This window comes from Podarcis liolepis (genome assembly GCF_965112155.1).
Source record: "Podarcis liolepis genome assembly, chromosome: 16".
NCBI classification, from domain to species: Eukaryota; Metazoa; Chordata; class Lepidosauria; order Squamata; family Lacertidae; genus Podarcis; species Podarcis liolepis.
This window is the reverse complement of record NC_139567.1, coordinates 15,007,502-15,026,934: the sequence shown is the minus strand read 5'-3', so window position 1 is coordinate 15,026,934 and position 19,433 is coordinate 15,007,502. Positions and strand designations below refer to the sequence as shown.

The following is a 19,433-nucleotide window of genomic DNA, read 5'->3' as shown; positions in this document are numbered from 1 at the left end:
TCACATTCATTTTTGCCTTTTACCTTCAACCGCTGTGACACGTGACACTTGGAAGGCTGCACAGAAGTGAATATGGCCTTTGGGCTGAATAAAGTCCTCTACTCATAGAATATAGAATAATGCTGGAAATGACCTCAAAGGCTATCTAATCCAAGCCCCTGGAACTGGTCTGTGACCAAAATAATAAATTCATTCATTCAGTCCAAGCCCCACCCTGCCAATGCAGGGAATGCATTGCTCCAGCAACTCTGCGAGGTGACCATCCAACCTCTACTTATGAAAGTCTAGATTCAGGTAGGTAGCAGTGTTGGTCTGATGCAGTCAAAATAAAAAAATAATAAATAGTCCAGTAGCACCTTAGAGACCAACTAAGTTCATTCTATGTATGCACATGAAAGCTTATACCTAGAACAAACTTAGTTGGTCTCTAAGGCGCTACTGGACTATGTTTTAATTTTTTACTATGAAAGTCTGTAATGAAGGATGGTCCACCAACTTCAAGACAGTCTGTTCCACTGTCAAAGAACTCAGTCGGAAAGTCCTCCCTAATAGTTACCTGAAATCCCCTGTCATGTAATTTGAAGGTATCAGTTTTGGCCCTCCCCTCTTGGTCAACAGATGTTGACTTGACTGTCTCCAGGGCACAAGAAAGAGGCGATGGTGGACATCTCTCCTCACCACTGTTCTGCTTGCAAGCTGACCACTGTATGAGACAGAGCACCAGACCCAGTTGATTGAACACAACATGATAGTTCCTCCCCATTCCATCCACTTTATTTTGCAGCAAAGATAAATAAAGACAAACTGAGTATCTGCTGTTCAAGACAGCATTGAAGTGGAGCAGAAGTGTCATGAGGCTCAGGCGGTGGGATGGGAGAGAGATCAGAATCTTTGTAGGTATGAACAGTGGACAGTGTGGTGGGACTACACTGCTTCCCTGAACTCCCTCTTGCTGAGTCACTGCTTCATCCTGGGCTGGAGAGGAGGTGTGGCAATGTGGATGTGAGATCAACGTGGCACAGATGCTCCAGCAGGTGTCCCAATTTCCCCCCAACAACGTCAACCCTTCATGTTGATCATGGATAAGTGGATAGACAGACAGACCTCAAACACCATTGGGTCCATCTGCTGCATCAGCATGCTTGAGGTTGATCATCGAGATCGGCTTGCACACCTCTAATGAAGGAAAGGCCACTGAGGGACGCCCCCCTTCTGAGGCAGTCTGTCTCACCGTCCAACAATTTGTACCCTCAGGAGCTACTTAATATTTAGCTGATATTCCCTTTCTTGTAATTTGAGCCCATTAGCTACTGTTCCATTGCCTAGGTGACAGCCTTTGAGATATTTGAAGATGTCAATCATCATCACTATTTGAAGCTGTTAGTCACTCGCTACACAAAAAGGTCTCCGAGCGACTTGCAACATATTTAAGAACATAAGTAAAAAAATACATTATAATAAAAAACACATTTACAGAAAAAAACATTTACACAGAAACATATTCAGTTCATAAAAAACACACACACAAGTAACCCCCAATAACAGCACCAGAAAGCTTATGCAGCACAACTACCAGCAAACATCACCATCACAGTCCAACAAAAACCTGGGGGGGAGGGAGGTAAGGTTTTACCTGGCACCAAAAATACATCACTGAAGGCACCAGGTAGGTCTCACTGGGGAGAACATTCCACAGATGGGGATTTCACAACTAAAAATGCCCTCCCTTGCCATCATCTTCCTAAAGAAAGACTCAGGTGATGATCTAAGGGTAGAAGAGGTTCATATCAGGAGAGGTGGTCCAGAAGATGTTGAGGTACTGAGGCATAAAGATGGTTCAATAGGAAAGAAATAAAAAATAAAATAGAGGATTTGCTTTGATTTACCTCCATGGTGTTGTTTTATCACCATCCCTCTAACCTGCTTGTAAAGACCTTCTTACCATTGGAAACTTTCACCATCTGTGACACCAGGGCTTCGCATGCATCAGGTGTGCCATAAGCACTGGTCCTTCCAATAATTATGAGTTCCTTTGAAATTCAAAACACACTTTTTATTATTATTCCACTTTGAAATGGGGTTCATCACTCTGTTTTTCGGTTTCCCGAGTGTGAGAGAGGCTAACCTCCAGGCATCTTTTTTAATTAGCAGGGAGACAATGTGCTCATTCCTGCCTCCCTTATTCCTGCTTGTACAACACAGACAGAAAAAAACCCTTTTTATAATACAACAAGCAACCTCTAGGTCACAGCTGGTTACAAGAGAGGGAAAGAGGAGAGAGAAATGAATGAGCCACACAAACAACAACACAAGATACTTAATTAGATTAGGTCCAAGATGGGTTTATTCATTTACTTACTTCAAGATGTACCCAGTTTGTCCCGTAAGGGACAATTCCATTTTAAAAGCACCTCTATGTTTCACGCAAGCCAACCAGTCATGTAAATTCTGCCTCACCTGACCTGTGCTGAGGATCACCAGATGGGAGCACACTGCATGGAACCAGCCCCCGAAACAGATTTATTTGTTCCCTGGTAAGCACGGAGGAGGAATTCAACACATTTCACACTGAAAGGTGAAACTACATAATTTGCACTTCCTGAAACAATACCTAAACCAATCTGCAGTCATTCTATGGAAGCTGCACTTCTCTGAATTTTGCAGGGCAGTTCTCCATCCAAGTAATATGTACAAGTATATATATACTAGTCTGGAGTGTGCATAGAAATGCTTATATTGGGGGGGGGGACACATAGTAGGGAAGTTGCTTGCAAAAATAAGTATATTAGGCAAAACTATATACAAGAGAGACAGTGTGGTGCAGTGGTTAGAGTGTCCAGCTCGGACCCAGGAGACCAGGGTTCAAATCCCCACTCAGTCATGAAGCTGGGTGAACTTGGGCATTGCCTCTTAGCCTACACAATGTTCTTGTGGGAATTAAATGAGGACAAGGAGAACCATGCGTTCTACTTTGAGTTCCTTGAAGAAAAAGATGGGATATAGTAGGACAGTTATGGTACTTCTGGTTGTGTGTGCTTTCCTTCAACTTGAGACTACAACTTTTGAATACAGGTATCCCATAGTCTTTAAAAAATAATATCCCCCCCTCTCTGTCTGTCAGCTTGAAAACATGTAGCGCATGGCTAAAGCAGGCAGACCAGCAGAGGTGGGGTGAAAAAGAGTGCATGAGAACAGCAGGCGGCTTTGCAGCGCAGAATTATAATCCATTAACAGAGTTAGGCAGCGAGTGCATCTTCACTCCACGCAGTTTCTGTCAGTAGTAACCCACGTGGAAAAGAAATATTGAAAGAGAAGCTTTAATTCAGCTGATTTCAATAAGTACGCTTTGCATAGTGAGATCCAAGGCGGACTGTGGTCTTTTTTCTTTTCTTTTTGCAGGCAGAGGTCCGGAAATACTGCAGATCTGATCTGAGAGGTCCGCTCCTACTCAGCAGGGGAATGGGGCTTTGTCTGCAGAACCCTATGACAAATAATAATAATAATAAATTTTATTTATATCCCGCCCTCCCCAGCCAAAGCCGGGCTCAGGGCGGCTAACAACAATAAAACAGTCCGGTGTTGGAGGTAGAAGAAGACAACTTCTTAGCTGCAGCAGCATGGTTACAAGCCCAGGCTTTAGGGGCAAGCATGAGGATAAAAAGCGACACAACATGAGTGAAGGCAAGCTCATGTGTCATGCCCAGCTAGTTGCACCCCGTCTGAAAGGTGCCACTTGATTGCCAAAGTCCCGCACAATTGTTTCATCTCACATGGTTGTATTATTCAGACATACCCCCTTGCTGCATGGAAGTAGTATTGGAGTATTTATTGCTTGGAGGGAAATTTTCTTCAATGTATTACTCCCAATTTTTTTCAATATTGTTTGCAAGAATGTTCATCCATTTCTTGTTTCTTTTACCATCTGCTGCACCTTCTCATTCACTTCCTTTAATTAAATTAATTTGCCCTAAGTGGTACCATGCTGCAGCTAAATCTGATTGTTTATGTAGCTTAGTGATGTCCTGTTCACTGCCTGGTCCCTGATTGTCTAGGCTAGGGCCTCCTGCATGCCTAATTAAGCAAGTACTGCCTTCAGTCTCAACTGTCTCGACTGACCTGATTTGCTCTTAGTGATGTCATCATGTTGCCAAATCCAGGTGGCTACTCAGCCTTGTGGTGCCATCTAGGATGCTATGGGAACCCTGATTGACCGTGGGGACTCATGATGCAAATCCAGGAAAAAGGAAGTAGAACCAAGTGGTGAAAATTGTGGTAGCTAAGATAAATTAAAGAGGCTTTGCAAAACTGAATGAATATGTCTACATTGGGCCCCAGTCACTGTTTTCAGCCTGACAAGTGGAAACTGGAAATATTTGCAACAGTCCAAGTGCAATCCAGAATAACCTCACTTGAAGGCTTTCAGCAAATCTCTAATTTTTATTATTATTCTTATTTTGCTCAGCTGCTCACTGAGACACAGGAAACAACGGTGAATTGCCCCCCCAAGATCTTGTGTATGTGTTGGTGCAACTTTTTTAAAAAATGTATGAGCAACCACAGATATTTTTGGGGGTGGGGGGAGTGCAAATAAAATCAGGATCATAGCACTGAGGGAGGGGGTTAACCCCCTTTCTCCGTGCTATTTTCCTCTTTAAAATCACCCCACATCAAAGATGCTACTTGCCTGGTGGATGGGGAAAAACCATCATGTAAGAGATGGCTATGAATCAGTCTATTTTCAATCTGTGTCAGTTTCACATCTGTTCATTCATAATTCTGTTCCATGTCATTTCAGTGTCAATCTGTGATTTTCAAGGAACGTACAAAATGTACATTATTCTGCACGCATTTTATCCTAAAATATACATTGCTGTATTCATCTTATCCTAAAATACACATTTTATGTGGATTTTAACCTAAAGCATACATTTTTTATGTGCATTTGGTACATTATTTGAGCCAAGAAGTGTTTAGCAAAAGTCACTGGAGTGTGAAAGCCAACTGATAACTGCATTCTGCTCTGGGTATTAGTCTGGGAAGTGCAAACCAGGTCACATCCCTTTAAAATACAGATGAAATGAAATCCTCAAGCATCCCTAAAACAAATAAAATATGGCATCTGTGTGTCTATGGGTAGAAGACTGGATGAGCTTTGTGTTGTACGGTGCTTTTCCACAGTTAAAGTGCTCCACAGATGATCAATGACAACTGCATCCAACATCATGCAGGTTTTCAGAACTACTCTGCATGCTATTATATGACTCCATGTTTAAATACCAAAATAATACATTACAGTCATGATTGCAATTAATGAATTAATGAATTATGGATTCCAAATTGCGAGGTCATGATGTAACAACCTGTGAATGATAAATTAAGTGAATTATTGCAATTGTGAATTATTGCAATTGGTCAAAGTTCGCTGAAACTCTCCGAAGGGAAAGGATTTAAATCCAAATGTGTATCGTAGGTGGAGAAAGAGAGCACTCAAATTCACTTCATCAGTTTGAGGAGAAAGCTCTTTGTTTTAGCAGCTGCAGCGATAAAAATCTTATTGAACAGTCAGACGAAAGCAATGCAAAGTGTGTTAACCTTAAGTTCTCCAGGATTACATCCCCAGTTCTTTATGTAACATGCATTCAATGGAATCTTTAGTCTCTTCCGTCTCCTCTGTAAAGGCCCTACAAGTTGTTGCTGCCACATGGTAGCTGTCAGCAGCTCGCCCCCAAGACCCAGTGATATTTAAAGCAACATCTCCTATGTGTACATTTCCTATACTAATGAATATTGCAAATTACTAAGGGTTGTATCCAACCCTGTGTGAGTGGCATTCCACTCACAAAACAGGACGTACCCCTTCATCCCCTCTCCCTGCATACCCCTAAAATTTTCTCCATGGGGTCCCTTGATCCTCTAGAACAGATTTTGCAGGGGTGCAAGGGAAAGGAGAGGATGGGGAAAATCTGTTGCACAGAATTATGTTGCCTAAGTAGAATGGCAGCGCTGGATGATACAGCTCTGAGTGAGGTTGTCCAAAAAGCCTCCCCACCCTCAGTCATTATAGCCCTGAGATCATGACATGATTCATTTCACCTCTAGTCTCCCACCCTATCTGCCAGTTGAGGAGAAACATGAATCAGTGTGTTAATATTCCAAATGTCCTTTGACATGACAAGCCCCACACTTCATGGAAATGGTTCCCATTGCTGATTATTGTACTACCAGTAGCTTGTTCACCTAGCACAAATCAGATGGGCCTGTTTGCCTTTCCCATTCTGCTCCCAGGCTCAATTCAAGGTGCTGGTTTTGATCTTTAAATATTAAAGCTTAGGACCGGAATATTTTAAAAAATTGTCTCTCGTGCCCATGCCCTGCTTGAGCCTACCCAACAACTCCATTTCTCTTCTTAGGCTCTTTTTTGGGGGACTTATCATAGGAGCCAACTCCTAGGGGCTGAGGGGTCTTTGCCCCCCTCCAAATAAAATATTTGAGGGGCCGCACCCCCAAAGTTGAGGGGCATTGCCATTCATATGGTCCCCATGCAATGCGTCATGTGATCATTTATGCAGGGCAGGGCTTACTTGTCCCTGTGGCGATCACACAGGGTCCCCGGACGTTTAACGGTCTATTGATCCCTGTGCCACCACTGTGCTCACTTCCCCGCTGCCACCAGCCAGTTACTCTCTGGTAAAACACTGAGTCCAGTCAGTTGTTAAAAGTGAACCAAAAAAACAAGTTTATTTTACAAACATTAACAAGTTTATGGTTTCTCGGATAATATTCTTGTCAGTATCTTAACTTTTGTTTCTTTACCGGCCTATACGTTCCTAATACCTTCTGACTGATCATCTCAACTGTTTGACTGACTCCTCTTAGCAATCACTCTCTCACACCAGTCTAGCCCAACCCACAGACTTATCTTGTCTTTCTCTTCTAACTCCAGACTGTCTTCTCAACAACTCTAACTCAAAAAACCTCTGTGCTTAAACCTTATACACAGTTAACTCTGCCCCCTGGGTTCCCACTGGTTAGTCATTTTACAATTAGTTAACCCTTTCCCTATGAACCCAGTATGATGTCACACACATAGGAGGACAAACGCCACAGTCCCCCTCCCCAATATTTTATTCAAGTTGTCACCTCTGTGACTTACATTGCATATACAGTATGTAGGGACTCAAAGAGGGTATATTTGGCATTCAACAGCTGGAATAGCTCCCAAGAGAGATATGCTTGGTCCCATCATTGCTCACTTTTACAGGAATAGTGACTACAATTCTATTCCAGCAACAAGCTGGAATTGAATAGAAAGCCCCCAGTCTGGGAGGAGAGGGCTGAGCTCAGTTGGCAGTGACACAAGAATAGGTCTGGCATCAAATGACCTTCCTGGCCTTCAAATTAGCATGATTTTCTGATGGCAAGGAGCAAACATATACTCAAAAGATAGAAACTTTCTGCACTTCTAAAACTGTAGGCCAAATTCGTGGCTAGTGTAATTCAACTTAATATGAAGGAATTACCTTTGATGGAATTAATGACATTTTTTTCCTAATTGCCTCGGCTGTTGGCCCTATCTGGTGGGCTAGGTTTGAGCATCTGTTTGGATTTTGAAGCATCCCATTCCAGATGTCCCCTCTTTATACAGTGATTAGGACTGTGGCAGGTCTTAACACTTTCCTTCCCTCAACTGAGGTAGAAGGAAAGAATATTTTCAGTCATTTTCGTCCCAAGTCTTGCTTGACAGCCAGAACAGTCTCTCTCTCTCTCTCTCTCTCTCTCTCACACACACACACACACACACACACACACACATCTATATATATATATATATATATGACAAATGGTTTGGTTGTGTCGTAATCCACACATTTCCCTATGAATACTGTCTTTGTATGGAACACTATAAAATCTGTCCAAAAAAAAGGCAGTAAGTTTGATATTGAAGGTATTCCTTCTAAGAATTCGGCATTTTTGATACCATTGATACCAAATGATACCATTTTAGTGCCAGATGATGTCTGGATCTGAAGGCTGGTTTGATCCTCAAGAGACAGGTGACATTTTAACATCTTTTGCATGCAGGTCATGGAGGTATCTTATATTTTAAAATGTAAGAATCTCCACTCAGTTTGCCCACGCATTGCAAACCCCCAAGTACTCTCTCACTGGGCTGCGAGTTATATCCAACTAACATGTACTTGGAATAGACCCATTAAAATTAATTGTCCTACATTAGTCATCTCCATTAACTTCAATGGGTCTGCTCTGAGTAGGACTCATATTGGCTGCAACCCTTTAATTAAACCCCACAACCCTCACTTTTTTTCGTTGCTTTTCACTGATTTGATATTGCTTTGCTTTGTATTTTTGGCTACTATTATATTTCGTTATTGTTTGTATGTGTGTGTTTAATGATGCTCTGTTTTTGTTTTATAATCTTGCTGTTTGATGCTTATTTCTCCCCCTCAAGAATAGAAAGGGTGTATATATATATATATATATAATGTGACTAGACAAGCAAGTGTTCACTATCTGTTGGTAAATACATTGCTCTCCCCACAGGAGGATGGGTTCAGATGAAATATTCACCACCCATCAAAGGTGTGTGAAATTCCTACCACTGCCCTTCAAAAAGAAATCCCTGCAGGTGTTTTGCCCAAGTGTGCAGTCAGAGGTGTCATAGTGCAGCCATGTGGAGGCCTATACCACATGCCCATCTGAACATTTTAACAGTTGAAATAATGGGGACCTTCGTGCTTATGAGTTGCTCCCCTTCCCTGCATTCTGCGGTACCACTAGTTCTTCACAAACCTTCCCCAAAGATGCTACAACTGTGACACTCAGTAAGGGCTCATCTATATTTCCTTTCGCAGCACATTTCTAGACACAGATCTGGGCTTTAAAGCTCTGTGTCCGAGTATGGTGGGGTTTTTTTTGTCCCAGACCTTTCCCTGTGAAAACCCGGCACAAACAACAAATGGGTTTCTGTGGATGGCTGTTTGCTCCCATTCAGCGGTAAAATGAGGGTTTTTCCAGGGGAAATGTTTAGAGGGAAAACACACACACAGAGAGAGAGAGGTGGAGCTTTAAAGCACAAATGTGTGCTTGGAAAGTGGTGCAAAAGGAAGTCTGGATGAGCCCAAAGTGACTTAGTAGCATGGAGCGGTTGCCAAGCTAATCCAGGATATAGTCCTGGCACTAGCTTCAGGCACAGCTAATCTCCCCGCCTGCCTCACCAGAGGTGGTGTGACATGGACACAGCTGCCAGTATTGGGATGGAGTGAAGAGGATGAGTGAAAGATAAGCAGCAAGGGATATTGTCAGAAGCCAGGCTGACAGGCAGGAATATCCCTGTTCAGCCGTTAAAAAACAAATTAAAGGAAAAGACCAGCTACATCTTCTCAGACGGGATGGTGCAGAGACCCAGAAAAACCAAGCTTACTAAATCTGCACCTTCATATCTTGTCATAGAACCGAACAAACATAGTCCAACAGCTCTTACAGCCTTGGTCCTAACCTTGTTTACTTAAATGGAAATTCAACTTATTTCAATAGGATTTACTTTCAAGAATGCACATTTCAGATATTTATTTGTTTACATCACCGGTAGACAATGAGGTGTCCCACGCATGCTACTGGACTACAACTTCCATCATCCTTGATCACAGCCAATGGCTGATGGGAGCGGGAGTCCAATAACATTTGGAGTGCACCATTTTGACAATCCCTGACTATCCTTAGAAGTCACTGCTGTGGGAGGAAACTTTCTTAAAATATAGGGCTGCCACCAATTAAATAAATCTTGGCTGGTTTTTTGCACGAGTTTTTGTTTATTTCTTACTTGATCCAATCCACATATAACTGCATACAAAATACAGTAATAGTTCTAATGGGATGAAATGCAAGATCGCTTTGTCCTTTGCTCGCTCCCAGGAAGGAATACCTCAGCTAAGATGATGCCTGCCATCTGCAGTGTTAACTAGTACTTGCATTAAGATTTTAAAATGATAATAATCTGCGGGCTGATTTTTCCTGGGCACCTTTTCAGTCAATCCAAATGTTTCTAATTGATTAATCTAACTGATTGATTGATCTAACACTGCAGCTGTAATAATCACAATTCTTTTCCTGTGACAATGGACAAAGCTCCATAGGGACAGAGAGAAAGGGAGGGGGAGTTCTTCTGTAATAGGGATGAAGGGTCTGTTATTTTTGTCTTGTGTAAAGAAGCTAATTCAGTCTCCATAGGGGATGAGCAAAGCTCTAAAGGATTTGGGCGTTATATGATCAGAGGGAATAAATGTCCTAAGGCTCATCTGCTTTATTTAATACTTATCCCAACAGACTCCTGCTGCTTCAAGGAAGCAATTTTACTTAGTGGTGCATATCTTACCAGGACAGGCCCTCCCTTTTACGACATTTTGACAGTTTCCAGGTTGCAAACATATTGGTCAGGAACGAATTTCAGGGGGCGGGGGAAGAGTCTCACAGAAATGAAGATTTGATTGCACATTTCAGAAATTTCAGATGCACAATCTTATGTTCTCAACCATGCTCTGTGACTAAAATGATTTCCCCACCTCTAATATGGGTCCTTCCTTCCTTCCTTCCTTCCTTTTCAAGTCAAGCATATCCAGGACATGAATTGAGGCACTCTAAGTCTGCATGACTGCAGAAGAGTAAAAGGGGACAGATTGGAGGAGAAAGGCCATGTTGCTGCTTTTCCATATTCTACCAAAACAGCCTGCCAGAACCTTGTTTTCCCAGATGTTGTTGGGCTATAATTCCCACCAGCCCTGGCCATCAGACCAGTTGCAGTGCAACAATATCTGGGGAACCAAGGTTGGAAAGGCTGCACTATAACATCACTTCTATGTAGCCCACTGGTCTTTCTTGACCTGGATTGTTCTCTTTATGAATACTTCTCATTAGGCTTGGGCATTTGCCTTGTCAACATCCCTTGTGCATTGTATGGTTGGCTTCCAAGTTTTGGTCTGCGCATATCCCTCTTTCCCAGACTGCCAGCTCTTTTGTTTGTCTGTCTCCCCGCATCTCTCTTGCTTTCTCATCACAGGGAGCTAGCCACCCGTCAAAGGAGTCCTGATGCCAACGCTAAACCAAAATTTCTCAAAATATTCATTTTTTGGGGGGGAAATTTCTGAATTTTCCTCTTTATCAACTCACCACGCTCTTGAGAAAAATGAGGCCACGTTACAGAATTTTCATAAAAACATTTATTTATTTATTTATTTATTTATTTTGTGTGGCAACCACTATTGGAAGCTGGTGTGATGACCTGAAAGCTTAGCTTGTGATGTGATCCTTAAGAAGAGGCTGTCCATTCAAAAGTCTTTACTTCTCTTTCATTCTTGCACGGGGTGTGTGTGTGTGCGTGCGTGCGCGCGCGCACACACACACGTGCACGCTAGCTCTTGCTGTGCTCAGTCTGTAAATCCATCAGTTTCCTGACTCCTTAACCTCATTTGCCCCCCCCCCAAAAAAAACCTTGAGCTATTGGAGCGCTTGACACATCTCCGGTGCACGAGTGAGAAGAATTTAAGAAAGCCTTTCTTTCCCTGACAACGAAAACTCATTTGCTCCTTTGAAAAGAAACCCAAACAACCTCTCTCTCATATTCAAGATAGGAGATGCAATCTCCCTGAGGGGAGAATGAGCAATTAATACAAGAAAGATTGTAGGAGCGTGTCGTCGCCTGGGTCTTTTGCAAAACACTGCTCCCATAAAGGCGCAACTGCGACCTTCGAAGAGCAATGGTGGGACACATCCCCAAGTATGGAACAGGTTTACCTGCAGCAGCAGCCTGGACTTTGCAGGCAGAGCACAGGGGAGCCCCCCCCAGCCTACCCCCCTGTATCTATTCAGCGAGCTCAATTTTCGCTGCTATCGTAAATTAATTAGGATAGTGATCAGCCAGAATTCATTAAGAAGCCTTTTTTGAAATGTAAAGTGGTGTGTGAGAGAGAAAGAGATGGAGAACATAAGCTAAAGAAAGTTGAAGCTCTTAGAGAGAAACAATAGAAAACCTAGCAAACAACCATTTCCTCTGGCTGTGTCTTGGGCCACCATTCAATGATATTATGGATGGAAGAGAAGGAAGGTGCCTCTTGCAGACTATAGCTTTTATGAATAAATTGGTCTTTCCAAAATTGGTCAGTTTCTTTGTGGACATTGATTTATTTTTCCTGGATTTTCTTTGTGATTGTTATGCTTTGTTTTGCTTTGCTTTGTTTTGGGTTTTTTTTTCTGGATGGTGCCTACTGATGTGAAAAAATCCATCTAGTATTGCTGATAAATCAGGAGATAACCACTGGGGTCAGGGAAAAGGGGAAAAGAAAGAGAGATGGAGGGAAGAAAAGTCTTTGCAAGTTGCCACCCTGGTTTTGTCTCCTTACGCATTGCCTTAAAGGAAATATTAGCACTGCTGAATGTGTAATTAGACGTGTTTCCCCTCAGGGCATGAGGGGGACTTGACTGTATTTCCTTGTTATCTGATCACAGCAAATGTAATTTGTGTTCCCTTTGAGTCTCTCTCTCTTTTAATTCCTCTCCCACTTTTGGATGGCAAGTCTCCGCTCAGCTGAGTAATGGATGACAGTGCTGGAAAATAGGACATTTTTCTTGTCTTGTACTCTCTAAACATTTCCAAGGTCAAGTGCGCTAAGAGGAAAAAGGTGCCCCCCCCAACGAGGTGAGATGGGGTGCATACACACACACCTTATCTTATCAGATCTTTTTTACTGCAATAAAGTACTGTAATAAAAAGGCAAATTGGAGATAGATAGATATATTTTAAAAACTTGTTCATTATTTTGTGATATTTTGGGTTGATCCCAACAACCCAGCTGTGGAGTTTGGAATTTTTCCTTATGCCCACCCTCCCACATGACAATCTTTGCATTTTGCGTACAGTGGTACCTCGGGTTACAGATGCTTCAGGTTACAGACTCCGCTAACCCAGAAATAGGGTTAAGAACTTTGCTTCAGGATGAGAACAGAAATCGCGCAGCAGTGGGAGGCCCCATTAGCTAAAGTGGTACCTCAGGTTAAGAACAGTTTCAGGTTAAGAACGGACCTCCAGAACGCATTACGTTCTTAACCCGAGGTACCACTATATTGTTAATGATGGTATTGAAAATAGCAGTTGGCTCATAAGACCTGCCCCAAACCAACTGGCTGATGGTGAATAAAAGGACCTCTAATGAAGTGTACTCCATTATGATGAGTAGGGAATGTCTAGAGAATGAGTCTGTATATATGTAAGAAACATGGGGGATTCAATATGTTTCTGTGAATCCTTTGCAAAGAGGCAAATGGCACCACAACCCTCTCAAGTTCTCTGCCAATGAGAGCTGGCCCATCAGTGTCAAGGTTAGAAGGCACATTTGACCTTCATGACAACAGAATCCACAAGACCAATTATTTATCAATTGATTTTGCCATAGAATGGAATGCAAACCAGCCACTCATTTGTGTGTGTGTGTGTGGGGGGGCATACTAAGGTCCTCTTGGAAATTCATCAGGATATGGAGCAAACAGTCAATGGGAGACTGTAGTTCCAACTATTTCACATGTCACTGCTAGTGGTTACTGAAGTTAAATGAACTTCAATAATCAGTGGGTGGAAAATATGTGGTCCTTCAAGTGTTTTTGGCTGAGGGGTAGTCAGAGATGATGAGAGTTGTAGTTGAGCAATATCTGGAGGAACTAGAGTTTTCCCATAAGTGAGGGAAGTAATGGCAGGGGGCACCTCTGTCCAATAATGAAATTGCTGAGTCAATAGCTGCCATCAGTCAACAACTGCAGACTTCCACGATGCCAGTGAGAGATGTGGGAGAAATCAGATTCAGTTCATATTTTGACGGAAACCTACAAAATCCACACTTCTCTGAACTTTGTGATGAGGTTCTCCAATCAAATAATTTGTACTAAAAGGTATGTATTAAGGGGAAGTTGCATTAGTGAAAACAGCACACAAAAAGGCACCGTATCGGTCAAAAGTGCTTGCAAAACATGTATATATTAAGAGAAATGGACACTAAAATGCTGATGGATTTTGGTGAAGACTTTTAAAAATGCAACCAGATGCAGAAATGTTGTGAAGTGAATTTAAGACTGGAGAATATGAGAAGCTGAAATTGACAGATTCATCCAGCCCTAAGTGATGTATCCATTTCCTCCAGCACCACCTCCCACTAATTTCTGGCAACGATAAGAACTCCCATCCCTCCTTGATCATCCAGCAGAAACTACTAGCAGTTCCTACTAGCATTCCACTTCACAAGCCACAGCAGAAATCCAATATGAACGCCAAACACATTACATTTATATCCATAAGCCATTATTATGTGCCTCTGCAGCATTCAAAGCAGGTTGAGAACAGAAAATGATCCCAAATGTAATTCCAGGTTTTACAACTCCCTCTTTTCCTTTTGCAACACATCTAGTAAATACATTGTTCATCGCTAAGCAATTTGCCTTCCCAATCATTTGACCTTTAGAGAGGTTTCTCTAAAGTACAACACTTTTACTAGGTCACAATGGATGGGGACTCAAGTGAGCCATAAACCATATTAAGCTTTGAGTAATTGTACCAATAGGTCAGGGGTCCTGGTTTTGGCACAAAAGTTATCTTTTTTAATCAGACACGTTCTCTCTCTCTCTCTCTCTCTCTCTCTCTCTCTCTCATCTTGATCTGCCTAAGCTTGGATCCATTTGCGAGAGAAAGAGAGAAGTTTAATTACTGAAGGTATCTTTATTGGACTAGAAGTCTCATGAAAGGAGTAAACTATTATGGTATGGAAGTGATGATCTCACAGAAGTCTACAGAGTTCACGGGAAAGAACATATGGCTCCCATTTGGGGTGTTAGAGCAAGCGTCATAGTGTAATTAAAGGGGTCACTGTGGTTAATGGTTCACACATTGCAAATTAACGTTTTACTTAGCTTATAATAAAAAAGATCCATTCTGATCATTTTCCACTGCCACGGCTATCAGTAGTTTATATTTGTATGGAGTTCAATGATGAGACAAGTTTTGCCACATTGGAAGATATATCCTGAATGCCTGGTAACCTCAATACCGTTGTTTGGGCTGAAGTCCCATTGGTTTCTATTCCAAAAATGCAAGAATACAGAGAGTGTAGACAACACACATACATCATATTCAGCTTGTCTTAACACCTTAAACAGCACTGTGATTCCACCCACCCATCCCCGAGACCAGTGTTGGTTAATATCTAGGTCATTAATTCACAATGTAAGGATACCACGCTGCCATCATTAATACATGTATAAGTCCCACTGATGTCAGAAGGATTTATGAGTAAGTAAATGGTACATGACTGAAGCTTCAATATGCAAGGAATGGGTTTTTTATTATGGAAATCACGACAGAAATACATTTAGAATGCTTGTCTAGATCTCTCATGTGGTGCAATGGCTCAACTACTAGGCTTGGAAGGCTAGGATGAATGAAAATGTTGCAAAATGTTTACTCACAATGGGTGGCCTTGGGCTTGTGGTGCAAAGGCCTCTAGAACCCTGTTCACATGTGCATGTTCATGATTTGATGACAACAGCATTAAGTTGCTATTTACACATGTAGTTGATCCTCACCAAACAACATTGACACAAGACTCAGAAATGGGAAAGAGAAAAGATGGGGAGATCTAGACATAGCCATGAGCATGTCTAAATCTCTTCTTTGTTTGGGGGCGTGTTGAATAGATTTGGGTTGGAGCCATTTCCTGACACTCCCTCCAACCAACCTGACACTAAGATCTGTTCACATGTTATACTAAACACAGGTACCAGCTGTTTCTACAGATGTTCTAGTGTTTGTGTGAAAGAGTGTGCCTTTGTTGATTTGTGCAGCATCTCTTTGTGAATGCAGATTGTACACTTGTTGACTATACGCCTACCAGAAATGGATGATTCCAAAAAAGTCAGTGTTCCCCAGTTCCCCATTTTTCTTCCCTCTAAAGTTCCGTTTCCCATGCTTGTGCGTCAGTTTGCTATTGTTGTTTTTTTCTAATGTACTCATGCAAATTTATCAGCATTTGAGTACCCATTTCTTTTCATCTATATAAACTGTTGCATGCCATTTTGTTTAACATACACACTGTCAAAAACATTCTCTCTTCTAATATAATGTGTTTTCGTATGTTATTTTCAGTAATACATCCATTTTTATGGACACCTTTTCCCAATATATGCAATTTAAATCCATTTTGGGGGTGGAAATCTCAAAACCTGGGGAAGGGTGAGTTTGCAATAGTGGCATTTCGTTTTGCACATTGTTTCAGAAAGCTTAGAAAGGGTTGTGTGAACCAAACCAAATCCTCCCCCACCAAGATCAGAGCTCTGATGTCAGTAAGGACCATGGCTGTGGATGTTTCCATGACAGCAGGAATGGGAGGGGGTTACGATGCCCTTCCAGGGGCTGTAGGAATCCAACCTTCCAAAGCAAAATGTTATTTCACATTTTCTTTTCTTTGTTGTAATGCAAGCTACCACAGAATGACCCAGGTCAGTGATTTTGTTCTTGAATCTGTTCATTACAAGATACAGTGGGTTGATTTCTTTGAATTTGTTTTGGCCAGCTCTGTTCATTCAATTCCTGGAAGTCAGAGGCTCATAATGGAAGTGTCTCCTCTGCCATATTTATGGCAGAAAACTAGTACAAAAGTGGAAGTGGTATAATTGAAATTCACGTGGAAAGGGCCGGCTGAGAAAGGTTGAGCACAGACTGGTCTGGAAAGACCTTGAATGTAATGGAGCTGCAGGATTTATCCATAGCCAAATTAAAGCAGCCCATATTTTTTATCATCAATGTATATTTGTATCTAGCTATCTAGCTATCACAGCCAATTCTCAACATTCTCTTTCTTGGCCACAAACTTAAAAGCAAAAGTAAAGATGTATCACATCCTAGAATCACACAAGGAAACCAGGTGGAGATGTGCAGACAACGATGAAAAGCTATGTAGCAGGATTGGCTCTGATTCAGTATAAGGAAATCTATCTACTTTGTTTTCTCTCACTTTCTCATTCCCAACTCTCAAGTCTGCACATTTCAACATCCATCTTTGATTTCTTTATTTATTTTTAAAGAGTCCTCAGTGTTCTACTGCAAATTTCTCCTAACCATTTTCAAAAAACGGTTTTGCCGAATACAAATTTTTGCAAAGCAACTCCCCACCCACCCAGCCAAATATAATGCATTTTCACATTGCTTGGGCTAAAGAACTGCATTGCTGAATTCACCAAAGTGTGGCTTTTGAAGGATGGCTGTGTATTGTTCATGTATTGTTTTAGAAAGTACAGACTGGCTAGGTTTGCCTTTAAAAAGTGAAATGAATCAAATTTCTTCCCCCTATGCCTAGCTCTGATCTTGGCGACTGTTAGTAGACTATGAGATAAAAGCACTTTTCAGATATCATCCATACCTCAAAGGTACTCAACAGAAACAGAAACAGAGCTTTCTATTTAATCCAGAATGTAGATGCAAACAAGTGTGGGATATGTCTTATATATCTACAGCAGTGACACAAAGTGGACATCAAGAATAGCTACTAACAAGCTGGAGAAACAGAAACAGACCACGTGACTGGATCTTCTCCCAACACCACATACATCTCTGAGTCCAACCTCTTGGTGTTCATGTATTCAGCACAATGACTTGAAAGAGGTGCCTGACTATTCATAGTCATTTAACAGAATAGGAAACCCAACCTGAATGGGATCAATGTACAGGCGTACCTTGGTTTTGGCTCTCAAACGATCAAAACCTGGAAGTGACTGTTCCAGTTTATGAAAGTTCTTTTGGAAGCTGAACATCTGATGGGACTTCCACAGCTTCTGATTGGCTGCAGGAACTTCCTGCAGCCAATCAGAAAGCCGCGCTTTAGTCTTCAAATGCTTTGGAAGTCGAATGGACTTCTGGAACGGATTCCATTTGACTTCTAAGGTATGACTGTATATAGAAATGCCTATTTGGGGACAAAGTATGCTTAAAAACATACACATTGAGGGGAAAACATTTTCAAAATATTTATGTCTACATGAAGTTTCATGTAGATTATTTTTAATACACAGATTAATGCAGAAATTGGATAGAATGGGCTTATGAATGAAGAGATGCAAAACTGACAGAGTCTAGAAACAGAGTGATTCATTCATCCACTCACCCATCCCTAATGACTGATGGGCTGACTTTTACTAGGTGGTTCAGAAATTATGCAGGCTTACACAAGAGGAAATAAATGCATCTCAGGACCTAAGTAGGCAATAGATAAAATGCATGATCACATTTAATATTTTCTTTTTTAAAAAAAATTAAACAGTAAAAACAGTAGATGTAGTGATCAGATCTGGACCACAACACATGGGATAGATGTCCCCATGAAAAGTTGCCTTCTTGCTATTCCTTTGGGAGAGAAGCTGCCCTTTGCTGATGCTGTGGTGCAAGGGGAATGGTTAACCCAGGAGACCTTGTTTTCAACATGATTGTTGCATTTCACTGTGGACAACCTTCCGGGAACTGCATGCCAGCAGTGGGCAGGACCAGAAGCATAAAGTAGGTGGAGCAACAGAGATGAGGGTCACATCTGTGACTCTCATCTCTGTATAGCAGGCTAAGTTCCAGACAGGCCAAAGTCATAAGTTTCTACCTCCACATAGCTCCCCATCCAGCAAAGCAAGAGGCATGATTGTAGTTCAAGAACTCATCCGAGGCAGGCAAAAGCACTTTGGGAGGTCCAGTGAGAGGTATGGTCTGGGGAGAGTTCTGAGAATCAGATGGAGAGGACCAGCAAGGCATGAGGCTCTGTATCCTGGGTTAAGGCCTCTACTTTGGACACAGTGATTCTCAATATGATTAGAGAGCCCCATTCCTGCTGTGTATGGGTTTTTTTAAAAAACCCCAGACAAGTATGTGAAATGAGATCGTCACACATCTAACACATGGTCTACCTTGGCCCTGATTTGTCCTATTTGTTCCAGCTTCAAAATCTGGCCCAATTGCTGACTTCGGAAGTTTTTTGAGCAGAATCCTACCCCCCCTTCCTTCTATCTATAATCCCTTATGTTAATTTAGGATTAACATTTCTTTGGTGCTATGCTGGAGAATATATGTGTCCTCAACAACAACAATAACCTGCTTTCTTCTTGCAGCCAACTCAGCCATCCAGATACCAGACTGCTGCTTGCCCGGCTGTGGCATTTGGACTTTGCTGAACTGATCATTAGACAAGGCTGGTGTGCAGCAAGCCAAGGCAGATGGAGCTTTCGATTTAATCCAGAATGTAGATGCAAACAAGTGTGGGATATGTCTTATATATCTACAGCAGTGACACAAAGTGGACATCAAGAATAGCTACTAACAGGCTGGATGGTGCTTTGAGAATGCATGA

The 19,433-nt window shown here is 41.8% G+C and overlaps 1 long non-coding RNA gene across 1 annotated transcript; it reads right to left on the bottom strand.

Annotated features, from left to right (window-relative positions):
• Positions 1-899: 899 nt before the first annotated feature.
• On the bottom strand, positions 900-17,490 carry LOC310695890. Its single transcript, XR_014520338.1, has 3 exons — positions 17,469-17,490; positions 1,943-2,030; positions 900-975 (listed from the first exon to the last, which is right to left on the bottom strand). It is a non-coding gene; the product is annotated as an uncharacterized lncRNA (long non-coding RNA).
• Positions 17,491-19,433: the final 1,943 nt, after the last annotated feature.